The sequence below is a fragment of the Ochotona princeps genome, chromosome 14 (genome assembly GCF_030435755.1).
Source record: "Ochotona princeps isolate mOchPri1 chromosome 14, mOchPri1.hap1, whole genome shotgun sequence".
Classification (NCBI taxonomy): domain Eukaryota; kingdom Metazoa; phylum Chordata; class Mammalia; order Lagomorpha; family Ochotonidae; genus Ochotona; species Ochotona princeps.
Window position 1 is genome coordinate 23579485 of NC_080845.1, and position 13795 is coordinate 23593279.

At 43.2% G+C, this 13795-nt stretch overlaps 1 long non-coding RNA gene across 1 annotated transcript; it reads left to right on the forward strand.

The window, feature by feature from the left end:
* Positions 1-5842: 5842 nt before the first annotated feature.
* On the forward strand, positions 5843-9349 carry LOC131481817 (uncharacterized). The gene is made up of 3 exons (XR_009246586.1): positions 5843-5970; positions 8266-8388; positions 9238-9349. It is a non-coding gene; the product is annotated as an uncharacterized LOC131481817 (long non-coding RNA).
* The last annotated feature ends 4446 nt before the right edge of the window (positions 9350-13795 follow it).

A 13795-nucleotide genomic window follows, 5' to 3' on the forward strand; every position in this document is an offset into this window, starting at 1 on the left:
CCAGAATCCACTGGGGTTCAAGCCACTCTTGTGGGAAACCAGCATTGAATGAGTTCCTGGCCCCTGGGTTTTGCCCAACTCCAGTTCTTGCTGGCACTTAGGGAGTGAAACAGTTGACAGGAAGGCTGTGGTTGTCTCTGCCTTTTGAATAAAAAGAAAAAATGAAAATAAATAAGGAAAGACAAAAAATAGTATGAGACAAGAGCAGTTTGAAGGTGGTGGGGAAAGGTCATGTTTAATATTAACAGAACTGCATATCAGGTTTTTAGAAGTGGCCTCATGTCTCATTTCATCTTGCCAAAAATGTCTAGGTACAACTGTTTACAAAAGGAAACAAAACTACTATAAAGTTGTAGGGGAGTGAGACTTTGGAATGACCAACTGGCCAAATTAAAGAGCGAGTTTCAGAGTCTAAAAGGAGAAATGCACCCACACATGAATTTGCTTATGTCTCTGGAAAGGGATTCCAGGCAAAGGCCAATCAAAGAAAAGGCCAAAAGGGAATTCCTAATTGCTAGGCCCCGAGCTCATTTCCTGGGTTTATGGGGTGTGAATGAGTGACTTCTCTAACCTCCTTTTGCTTCCCTGTGAAATGCTGACAACAAGGGTGACCGCCATGGGCTGTTGTTCAGCTGAGTCCCTAGCTAGAAGGTCAGCAAGCATTTGAGTACTGCTTGGAGAGCATCAGCCTTCTGCAACTTGCCTGGATCCAAAGGCTCAGGAGGCATACCCCACTACAGAGTTGTGCACCCACGTGTTTACTGTTGACCATCAGGCCATTAAACACAAGTGAAGAAATAAAACTGGAAAGGCTCTGGTCCACAAGTAGATTGTAAACTCCTTGAGAACAGGGCAAAGCATTTTCTCTTTTGTATCTCCCTGAGCTCTCTCAACTGTTTGTTGAATTATTCAATGCATCCAAGAATAAAAAATCCTTCCCTTGAGATTTCCTCTCAAAGCCAGAAAAGTACATCTTGTTTTTAACTGAGAGAGGAGGCTGAAAGTAAAATTGCAGTCTTAAACAAGCAACCATCTGTCTTCCTTCTTTATAATCAAGGAAAGGGGGACTGTTTCTCTGTTTAACAGAGTCAGTGTGGAAGCATCGCTCCCAGATTATAAAAATCTTTTTGGCAGTGCAGTTGTCCACATAGTAGCTAGTGCTTATTTTGTAATTGGAACTGTGGAAGCAGATAAATGTGGAACAGGCTGTGGCAGGGCTTCACAGAAATGTAGTTTACTTTTTGAAGCTGTTTCCTGGACCTGGGTGATGGATGAATATCTTTGAAAGGGACACATTTTGCTGTGCCTCATGTATCTGAATCGCAGTTTCCCTTTAAGGGTTAAAGGAATGAGGCGTTCTAAGGTTCTGCAAGGTGCCTTATAAATATGCTAATTATGTGTGTATACATCACACATACATATGAATGTATGTGCTTTAAAATTATACCTCCCGTCAGTAACATGACAGACTCTAAAGGCTCCTGCATTGATATTCTGTACCTTGTAAGAGTCTCCTTCCCGTTTTCCCTCATGTCCCCAAAAATCTCATAAAAGGAGTGATCTAGAAGGAGTAAATTAGCGTTCCTTTTCACTCCTTCTCATGTATGCCCTTCCTCATAAGCAAATGCACACAGCAGTCAATAAAATGTAAACTACAGCAAATTCAGAAAGCAGGGGGAAAAATGTTTTCCCTTCTAGTCAGTGTTCAGGGTACTGATCTTTCCACCTTGAGCTGTCATCAGGGCATGCCCCTTTACAAGGGCTTGGGTTTTGCTTCTTTGTAGATAAAGGGAGTTTTTTCAAAAACTTATGTAAGAACAGCATCTGCACTAACCAGGATAAAATTATGAGGTCTATCAATCTTGGTGCTGCCGGGTAAAATCAGATCACCAGCTGAGCCAGCCAGAAACGCTTCCCGATGGTCTAGTACTGCATAATGGGCCGTGTGAATCTCAGGGTTTCCAGCTTCAGGATTTCCAGCTTGGTGCTGGTCATTCATGGAGTGGAAATGCTGAACTAAAGGTCTTTGTAATGACTTTCATAAAGCCTGACTCATTATTTACATGATTTCAGGTTTTAAGTAACAGCAATATAGAAATGCATCTTTACATGAGTGTGTCTTTATAGCTGCTCAGAATAGTTGTCTAATTTAAACACCGTGGCATTTGGTGCTTTGACTGTGTTATTTACATTTAAGCACGTACTATGTTCACAGCCATATCCCACAAGAACACACCTCAACAGAGCCCCGGCTGCCAGATCCACCTCACCATCTCCTGTGAGCATTCCCTTGTTGCCCCGGGAGATGCTCCCAAAGCCAAAAACTGATTGTAACCAAGGACTGTAACTGTTCATTCATTACTGAGTGGCAGGAGTGGATCTCTCAGAAATGAGTAGTGTGCACAGGTTAGAACCCCAGCAGGTAGAGCTTTCCTGAACTCAGGAGTGTAATAGAAAAAAGACAACATTGTTCCCAGCAAGACTCCGAAGAGATTCATAAATCCTCAGCCCTGCAACTTTGTTTCTACCCACACCTGTAACTCTGTCTCTCCAGTGTTAATTAATAACCTTGGTTTTTATTTATGGCTTCACTTGGATTTTTGTTGCAAGACAGAGGACTTATAAACACTCTAAAAATGCTTACAGTGAACATGCTTGCAGTGTAGCATTGTTCTTTTCTGAATGACTTTAATTTTTTTTCTATAGTCTTTCAATAATTGTTTTAATTGACTCCTTCCTATGAGCTAAGTGTGTTTCATTCTGATTAAGTAGCAAGTGCTCAAACATCAATCCTTGGGACTTTGAGCTGTTTCTAACATAAACCTAATGTTGTTTTTCATTTTGGGGTGAAGATAGCATAAAGAAGATAGGAAAATGGAGACAGGATCATGAGTATTAATTACTAAAGGACAAAGGCAATTTGTAAAGTATGGAAATCAAGTTACTTAAAAATATATTTCTTGAACCATCATAATAAGCCAGATACCCAGTGAGATGCCAGGAATTCAAAGACAAATACAATAAATTCATTGTCTGTAAATCTCTTAAAAAACTAAATAAGAAATGCAGCTTAAATTGAGGAAAAATGCATGCACAGATTTTATGAAGGTGCTTCAAAATGTTTGGGGAAAATGTGATCAAAATGTAAATTTATTTTGGTGAAAAAAAGATCTATAATTCATTCAGTTTTTCCCATTATACTCATTTTCCATGAGCTTTTTGAGGACTCCTCATATAAAGCTATAGGAGGACAACAGTGATTGATTTGTCTTATTTGTAAGAAGTGCTGAGTTTCATTTGCCCCCATTACATATATGTTCTTACTTCTGACAGTTTCCCATGGTATATCAAATGCCAAAGAAAGAGTTTAATACCCAGCAATGTTCGGAAAGGTTTTCAACAAATAAACTATTTTTGTTCATAAATTCCTAGTAATTTAAATTTGTGGTCACCTCAAATTTGTAGCCATCTCAAAAAAAAAGGATTTCATGAAATATTAAATTAATATCTTCAGTGATTTGTTTTTTCTGTAAAACTATTGAAATAAAACATCATGGCTGGCCCTGTAGTCTAACATCTTAACAAAATAGAAACAGGATTAACTGCATAAACATTTAAAAATGATTTGGTGTTTCTAATTATCTTGTTTGAAAGACAGTGTCAGGGTGGGGGTAGGGTGAAAACAGTTGCATCTTTTTTACATTGGCCTATCCGCCACCACCAAATGACCACAAGAGCGGGAGCTGGGTCAGACCAAAGCCACAAGCCAGGCACTCAGTATGGGTCTCCCACATAGGTGACAAGTATAACAGCCACCACATTCTTCCTCCAAGGAAACACATTAGTAGGAGGATAGAACTGCAAGCAGAGCCAGTAGTTGCATCTGGGCACTTTGATATGGGATGCAGAGCCTCACACGGTGGCCCAGTGGTTAAATTCTCATCTTAAAACTGCCGGGATCACAAGAGGGTGCTGGTTTGTGTCCTGACTGCTCTGCTTCTTATCCAGTTTCCTGCTTGTGGCCTGGGAAAGCAGTCAAGGACCTCCCAAAGCCTTGGTACCCTGCACCCAGGTGGGAGACCTGGAAGAAGCTCTTGGCTCTGGATTGGCTCAGCTCTGGCCGTTGTGGCCACTTGGTGAGTGATCCAGCAGATGGAAGATTTTTCTCTCTGTGTCTCCTTCTCTCTGTAAATCCACCTTTCCGGTAAAAAAAAAAAAAAAAAAAAAAAAAAGCTACAGGATGCAGGCCTCCCAACCTACATGTTTAACTGTTGCGCCAAACACTGGTCCCAATATAAACATTTTTGAACTAGATGCAAAAGGTACTACAAATAAAAACGAATGACAGTCATTATTCACAAAGCATATATGTAAACTTGATGCAATGCACAAGAAGCTGTCATATATGTGTATATATATATATATATATTTAAAAATCACTGAAAATATTCTAAATCCTGGTATGGTAGCCTAGTGGCTAAAGCCCTTACCTTGTATGTGCAATGATCTCATATAGGTGTCGGTTCATGTCCTGGATACTCCAATCCCCTGCCAGCTCCTTGCTTGTGGTCTGGGAAAGCTGTAGAGGATAGTCCAAAGTCTTTGGGACCCTGCACCCACATTAGAAACCCAGAAGAAGCTCCTGGCTGGTGGCTTCAGATTGACTCACCTCTGGCCATTAAGGTTATTTGGGGAATGAAGCAGTAGATGGAAGATCTTTCTCTCTCTAAATCTGACTTTCCAATAAAAAAATTAATAATTTTTTTAAAATTCCGAAGTGAAATGGATGAAAGACAGCAGATAAAATCCATAGTGAAAGAAATGTAAGAACAAACAAAATATGGAATTTGCCCAACCTCACTAATAAAATTGTAAATTAAAAAAAAAAAAAGAGGGCCTGGCTCAGTGGCCTAGCAGCTAGTCCTCGCCTTGAATGCACCAGGATCCCGTATGGGTGCCGGTTCTAATCCTGGTGGTCCCGCTTTCCATCCGGCTCCCTGCCTGTGGCCTGGGAAACCAGCCAAGGATGGCCCAAGGCCTTGGAACCCTGAACCTGCATGGGAAACCTAGAGGAGGTACCTGGCTTGGGATCAGCGCAGTTCTAGCTGTTGAAGCCACTTGGGGAATGAATCAGCAGATAGAAGATCTTCCTCTCTGTATATCTGACTTTGCAATAAAAATAAAATATTTTTTTAAGAGTAGACAACATTCCTGGCTTATCTAATAACTTGGCAAATATTTCAAAAACAAAGTGTAAAGATTTTACAGAAAGAGAGGGAGCGATAAGCAGTGAGAGAGAAAGTTCTTTTGTCTATTGGTTCACTCTCCAAGTGGTTACAGCAGCCAGGGTTGAGTCAGGCTAAAGCTAGAAGCCAGTAGCTTCATCCTGGTCTCCCACATGGGGGGCAGGGGCCCAGCACTTTGGCCTTCCTGCATTGCATTCCCTAGGCTATGAGTAAAGAGCTGGATTGCAAGTAGAGCAGCCAGAACCTGAAGTAGCACCCATATGAGATGCTGACATTTTAGGTGGCAGCTTAACCTCCCATTCCATACCTCCAGCCTTAAGATTCCAGGTGTTAATAATAATTTGTCAAAGGAAGATCACAGAAGGGACACAAATAATTACCCTCTTTCTGGAGAGAAAAAATTTTTAAACTGCATCAAAATTTAAAATATGCCCTTTACCAGATTGGACCGCATTACCCCCCTAGTTCACATGAGGGCTACGAACGGGCCAACCTGGGCTGGACTTCTGCATCCATGAGTGTGCACATGAGCCAAGCCTAGGCTGCATCACATGCCAGTTGGCTCCAGGGGTGGGCCAGGCTGAGTACTTGCTGTCAATGTCAAGACTGTCGGCTGGCCATCTCAGATTGGGCTGCAGCACTCACTGGCACATGCAAAACCCAAGGCTGGGAGGCCTGATAAGGGATTTTTAGGGACTCCCTTGCTGGACCACTGCTTCCACTGGTGAGTTTGAGAGTTAAAACTGAGGATGGGCTGGTCTGAGGGCAGGTAGGGATGGGCTAAGCTGCCACACCTTCAGGTACACATGAGACCCAGGATGGCTGTGGGCTCGGGCTAGGCTACAGCAGCTGTTGGCAAGTGCCAGGACTGGGTGCAAATCATGAAAGGCTGGATCACAGTATCCCCTGGCAAGCATAAGATCTGGGGCTGGGAGCTGGCCTGATAGGGAAGCTGTGGACACTCCTCTGCTAGGATTCAGCTCCTGCTGGTGAATGAGTCAGGCAGTAGCACCTGCTGGTGAATGCTGAACTGCTGGCAGGCCATCTCAGACTAGGCCACAGAACTTGTTGGCATGTGTAAGACCCAGAGCTGAGAGCAGGCCTGGTAGCGAAATACTGGCTACTTCCTTGCTGAGCTGCTGCTCCAACTAGTGAACCTAAGAGCTGGGACTGTAGACAGGCTAGACTAGGGTGGATCAGGCTGAGCTCAACTGTAGCACCCACAAGTGTGCTCAAGAGCCAGATGGGATGAAGCACGGACTATGCTAGGTTGCAGCACATGCCAACACAAGCAAACAACGGGATGGTGGGGTTACTAGGTTATCCCAATACAATGACACCTGCTAGTGTGTGTGAAGACCAGGCCTGTGGTGAGCTGGTTGGGCTGGACTAGGCCACAACACCCATCAGTTCTCATGAGATGGGGCTGGGGCACAACTGACCAGGCACCTGCATCCACTGCCACGTGCCTTGGCTGCTGCAGATGTCAGACTGAACCTGATCCTGCACTGTCCGGGCACACACAGAGTCGAGTCTGCAGTCACCTCAGAAGAGGTTTCTTGAGAGGCTCCCCAGCTAGCTAGATGGACAAAAACCCAGCCACAGGGAAAATCTCAATATATGTAGTCTGGCCTTGGAATGCATGTGGCAGGACTGTGTAGTGGACAGTATGCCCAGGTGCACATGGGGAACATGACTGCAAGCTCATCAGGGCCAGCAGAAGATGTCAGGTGTCTCATCAGAGGATGGAAAGCAGAACAGGTTGGACCACTTTCCTGGCCAAGTTTTGCAACACGTTCTTGGGCCTATGGAGGCACTAAGGTAGACTTAGTTAGCCAATAGGCCTTGGAAGATTTTCTTAACTGTGGTGCAGTGAAGCCAGCGACATCTCCAAACTATCAAGGACCAGTCTAACAATACCCTTAGAAGACTCTTCCCTATGGTTAGTCATGAAATGATTGTCCCCCTATATGTGGATGCTGATGCAGTTTGATAGCAAGGAGTGATCCTCCTCCCGTCCCCTGTTCCCCTGCGGATACAGGAGAAGAAAAAAAAATGAAACATTTGCCCCGCCCACTTTCCTCCAGACCTGCACACTCCCCACACCAATCAGAGACCCACAATGAGTGTGCATCCTTCTGTCCTATATAAACATTGTTCAAAATAAAATTCTAAAGAAAGGGAAAAAAGGGGGCGGGGAGAAAGGATGCCCTTTTAAAAAGTCATTGTCCTTGAAATGTGTAACAACTATAAACCCATGTTTGTAATAAGAAATATTTGAAGAAACCCTAAATTTCTGGATAGAGAAGATTGGCTAAAAATGATAGGGAATATTATATCGCTATTAAAAATGTACCAAAACAGACATAAACAGCTGGTAAGTATGGGAAGTTGGTAAGAGATGGCTCACACCAACATCATCTCAGAACAGTAAAGACCAATGAAGGTGCACACTCAGGGCATTCTTCTGCCCACCAGGATCCCTGAAATGAAGTTGGAACCGTCTCTGTCCCCTGATGCTGATAGGATCTGTCGGCAGGGAGCAGTGCAACATCTTCACCACCACTCCGCCTCCACTCCTGCCCTCACACCTCTTGTGGTCACAGGAGGAAGGCCATGTCTTTTTCCCTTACCCACCTCTTGCCTCATTCCTTCCCAGCCCACCCAGAGACCTGCATTGGTCTGCAATCCCTCATCTATGTAACAAATATTTACACATAAATAGATTTAAATAAAAATTAAACAAGCAAAAAGTTAGAAAGTAATTTGTATTCACTGATGTGGACCAGGCTGAACTCTATTATTCCATAGAACAATATACCACCGGCCAAAAACAGTTATAAAATGCATTATGATGGAATCCTGTACATATAACTGTGTGTGTAAAATATATATACCTATCTCAGTCTGTGCATAGCAGAAGGGACATGTATTGTCAGAGCCCATTTTGTCCTGATGTAATGAAATATCTGAGACTGAATAATATATAAAGAAGAATAATTTACTTTTCACATTTCAGGAGGCTGAGAAGTCCAGTATCAAGGCATGGGCATCTGATGGGGCCTCTCGCTGTTTCGTCTCATGGTGGAAGGAGGAAAGATAAATGGCGATGTGTGCTGTTTCCTGGATATGGCAGAAGAGAGTAAGAAAAAGAACTTACTCCCGTAAACCCTTATCACCTAAACACCTCCAAACACCAGTACATTCCAAATTTAGTTCCCAAAATAGGAAATCTAAAAGGGCACATTCACCCCGTTGCCATCATAAGCAGGGCTGATGGAAAGAAACATAAGAGTTGCTTTCTGAAGTACAGACTTTTGTACTAATTCAGTTTTGGCAAAAACTTGTAGTTTTAAAAACTATATATAAATGTCTTGGCCCGGCGGCATGGCCTAGCGGCTAAAGTCCTCTCCCTGAAAGCCCCCGGATCCCATATGGGCGCCGGTTCTGATCCCGGCAGCTCCACTTCCCATCCAGCTCCCTGCTTGTGGCCTGGGAGGGCGGTTGAGGACGGCCCAATGCATTGGGACACTGCACCTGCGTGGAAGACCCGGAGGAGGTTCCAGGTTCCCAGCATCAGATTGGCGTGCATCGGCCCGTTGCGGCTCACTTGGGGAGTGAATCATCGGATGGAAGATCTTCCTCTCTATCTCTCCTCCTCTCTGTATATCTGGCTGTAATAAAATGAATAAATCTTTAAAAAAAAAAACTATATATAAATGTCTTAATGAAGTGACTCTAGAATGAAAACTTCCTCCCTAATGACTTATGAGAAGAACTTGTGAAATGCCCAGAGAAGTTACAGCTCACCCTTATATGCAATGAATAGGAAAGGATATGGGAAAGAAGTGGCACTTCAGTGGTCTTGAAATAACAAATAAAAAATGGAGAAGAGGGCCTGGCATGATAGCCCAGTGGTTAAACCTTCTTGCAACTGCCAAAATCCCATATGGTCTCTGGTTCATGTCCCAGCGACCCCACTTCCATCCAGCTTCCTGCCTGTGGCCTGGAAAGCAGTTGAGGATGTCCCAAAACCTTGGGACCCTACACCCACATGGGAGACCTGGAAGAGGCTCCTGGCTCTTGGCTTTGGATCAGATCAGTTCCAGCCATTGCGGCCACTTAGGGAGTGAACCAGTGGACTAAGATCTTTCTCTCTGTCTATCCTTCTCTCTGTAAATCTGACTTTCCCCAATAAAAATAAATAAACCTTTTAAAAAAAATGAAGAAAAAACTGGGGAGAGTTGAATGTTTGACGTAAGGATTGGGAAACCAGATTAAATTGCTAGATTAAATTGTCCCACTCTAGGGTGCCTCGTTCAAGCCCTGATTCTGTTCTCAATTCCAGTTTGCTGCTGATGTGCACCCTGGCTCAATGGGAGTGACCCAGACTAAGTATTGTGCTCCTGATTTCAGCCTCAACATGTTGTAAGTATTCAGGGGGAATAAAGCAGCATATACGAGCAAACTCAAATAAATGGTTAAAGATCAAATAAAGTGGGAGAAATAAATGAACCATTGGTGTAAAATGACTTAAGCAAAGATGCAGGCTTAGAAATGAGTAAGATCTTTGGATATTTTAGTTATCACCTGTTGTATCACAAACTAAATGGAGGGCTTGGCACAGTAGCCTAGTGGCTAAACTGCTTGCTTTGCACGTGCTGGGATCCCATATGGGAGCCAGTTATTATCCCAGTGGCCCTGCTTCCTATCCAGCTCCCTGCTTGTGGCCTGGGAAAGCAGTTGAGGATGGTCCAAAGTCTTGGGACCCTGCACTGGCACGAGAGACCCGGAATAAGATCCTTGCTCCTGGCTTTTGATGGCTCAGCTTGGTCTGCTCTGGCCACTTAGGGAGTTAGTCAGTGGATGGAAGATCTTCCTCTCTGTCTCTCTTCCCCTCTGTATATCCAAATTCCAATAAAAAGAAAATAAATCTTAAAAAAATTTTTAAAAGACAACACTCCAAGTTATCTTCTTTCATAATTCTGGGGACTGAATATGTTCAACTAGGCAGTTGCCATGAGTGGCAGTCAGAATTTCCTCCATTGTGTACCTGGCCAGTGATGCTAGTGGTCGGCTATCAGTCGGAATCTCTACTTGGGCTTGTTCAAGTGTTACATGGGCTTGTGCAAGGAAAGTTCTGAGAATGAGCATCCCAGGAGGATCAAGGTGACACTGCTTTGCCTTTTCTAAGCCAGCTTTGGAAAGGCCATTGCTTCACTTTTGCTGTAGACTAAGTCCTGCTCAGACAATGCATCCCAACCCCATCCTTGATAAAATATCTGTCGGTATCACACTGCATGAAGAGCGTGGGGCGTGGGAGGTGGACTGTGGCAGGACCTTTTAAGTGATGCCTGCTCCAACAGGGGCTAGTATCGTCCATCTCCATCTCCCTTTTGTGTTACTCCCTGCTACGCACAGGCCTTGCGTCCTATGAACTAGAGCAACTAGAAGCTCTTTTTTTTTTGGAGTGAAGTGGTGATAGACTGAGGTTTTTGTTTTTAAAAGATTACTTTGATGATATCCTACAGACTTAACAGGGAGGCCTGGAGGGAAGAGAGATTAAATAATAAAAGCAATAGGTGCTAAAGCTACACCCCTACTCATCAACTCCCTTGCTTAATTCAGCAAAATGATGCTTAAGTGTGATTGATGGGACTCTCCACATTATTTACCAAAGCGGTCAGTCTTCAGAATGCTCTCAATGGGCCTCATTCCTGTAGAACCAGATGCTGCTATGCCTGACAGGAAATTACCAGGCCATAGGAAGTAATTGAACTTTTCAAGACAACATACCATGGTAGCACTTCAGGGATACTAACTTATATTTCTCCCACTGAGCAAAGGACATAGGCTCCCTGGGAACCACACCCGATTTAACCAGCAACTCTCTCGCATCCCAAAAAGTGTTCCAAAGGTTTGTCTCTGAGTGTATGCTGCAAAGCAATCCGGAAGAAAGGGGAGGAGGTGACTGTGAAGTCTGGCTGGGGGAGCAACTGGAAGTGCAGCTGTTGTAGGGTTTTTTGACCCCGAATACAGCAGCAACCTCAATTCTTGTCTCGCAGGAAAGAAGAATTTTCATGTGGACACAGTTTAGTTTTAAAGCAAGATTTATTAGAAAAAGTTGAGAAAAGAGACTCCCATCCTAGTGATGGGAGGGGGCTCTGAGATAGAAAGGACCCTTAACCCCTGCCATAGTGGCAGGAGGAAAAGTGAAAAGACCCGTATCAATGGTGGGGAAAGCATCTTTTAAAGGTTCCCCTCAAAGCTGTTTCTCCATAAACAAAGAAAATTCCTGGTTTCCATGGTACCTGGCCTTGGGAAAGGCCAACTTCCTTGGTCCCTTTATTTATTTATTTATTTATTTATTTATTTATTTATTTATTTATTTATTTTTGCAGATCCCTGCTAATGTTCTTTTTATTTATTTATTTATTTATTTAACGTTTTATTATTGTTATCATTTTATAATATAGTTCCATAGGCTCCTGGCATTTCCCTTATCCCCTCCCCAATTCCCTCCCTCCACCTCACTTCTCTATATCATTACTAAAATATAGTTCTTCATACACAGTCATATGTCCATCATTGCGGGCATGGACAACAGCAGAGAGTCCTTGGTCCCTTTCCAATGATAAAGAGGCCAGTCTAAAGCCCTCCCCTTGGCAATGGCCGGAGACAGAATGGGCAGAGGCTTCAGGTGGGGAATTGATATGTGAATGTTGCCCTTGCCTCGTGGGGAAGTATGTTCCTGATAAGTTAAGATATGCACTTGTGGGGGGGGGGCGGGGTGAAGACATGCTGTGGTGAATCCAAGACTTGGTGGGGAAAATACCCCTTTATATTTGAGAAAAAAATGACTTGGGGACCCAGAATGCCCTAACTGTCTACTACCCAGTCTAACTCCTCTCACACAGCTGTAGTCACCCCCAGCTTCCCTCAAGTCCTGTTACGAGATCTGTGCCAGACAATGAAAATTGTAGCATTACCCTGATTTTTAAAGTTTCTTCCCCTAACTATTGTTATTTTATTGGACAAACTGTCAAAATGCACCTATTCTTTCCCTTGAAGTTCCTTTTCTCCCTTCTCATTGGTTCTAGACAGTCATTTTCCCTAATATTATGTAATTTAGAAGAGACTGTGTCAATTGCATAAAATATTTCTAATCTCCATAATTAAGATGCTGCTAGTCTGACAGCTTTGCTCTCTTACTCCCCCTCAGCTAGTTGCAGGGATGTAGAAAGACATTTAAAAGAGTACTAAAGCAAAAATGACATGCTGTTCCCCTCCCAAAGGGCCTGCTCAGGCCTGTTGCCAGCCTCCCCAGCCTCCCTCCTGGAGCTGAGCCTTCATGGAAAGAGGCACATCTTCCCGCCGTCTTCAGAGAACATACTCCTGTACTTGGCTTGGATGCAGAGAAACCCCAGGATGAGCATTCCTGTGGCCTGCACCTGAGGTTAATTCCCAGCACAAAGCTTCACATAAGCTGTAGTCACCAGTAAATCTGGAGAGAGAATCTGAAGTTGGAGAGAAATTCAGGGGTAAGAAGTCAGAGAACACGGAGTGAGTGCCAAGCACTGTTGGGAAGGCATATAGTCTGTTTTCCTATTTTAGTTAAAAAAAAAAAAAGAGATAAAAATTTACCAAGATTGCTATATACTCGACTCTTTTATTTCTTGCTAGCTTTATAATCTATTCAGATGCAGCATATAAAAGTCTCATTTTATCCTCACAGTTGTTCTATTAAGTAAGAAATTATGATTACTATTTTAAAGGCGAGTAAAATGGGGTGTAAAAGAATAGTCAAGATAGACTAGATTGCATAGCTGTAGCAAGTTAATTCTGAAATCAAGGTACAGTGATACAACAAAGGTTTATTTCTGCCTCACCCACAGGTGACACAGCATCTCATGTGGGGACACGTGAAGAATAGTACTGTCTGCTCTGTGTAGTCATGTTCTGGGATGTTTTAGCTGCATCACCCAGCCTCTCAGGAAGCAGAAGGCACTGGTCACTTAGCCACCAGTATCTTAGAGCTCCATCTCAGAGATGACGCACGTCCTTTTTACATGTGTTTTATTACCTAGTACAACTCTCACGTCTTTTTACACTCCAAGCAAGAAAAATTTAGGAGAGGTGGTTTATTTGGTATACATCATTATCACTGCTTTTAAGAGGTGATGATTTGCCCATTGTCCCACAGCTTTTAACTGACAGGACAAACATCCAATCTAAATTCCAGCATTGTGACTTTAGAGTCTCTGCTCCTAACCGATACATTTTCTTTTCATAACCTGATGATATTTTAAAGTGGAAGTGGCCATGATACAATGAGAACCCTGTGCCACAATACCAGGAGCTCTGGACTCTAGACAGATAGTTTACATATCCATTTTGCCATATATATATTTTTTGAAACCCTAGACAAGTCCCTTAGTTTCTCTACTAAAGCCATTTTCTCATCTATAAATTAGGATGAACAACATTCTCTTGAGGTTGGTGTAAATATGAACGCATGAGAACTCCTCAAGACTCTTGCATAACACATC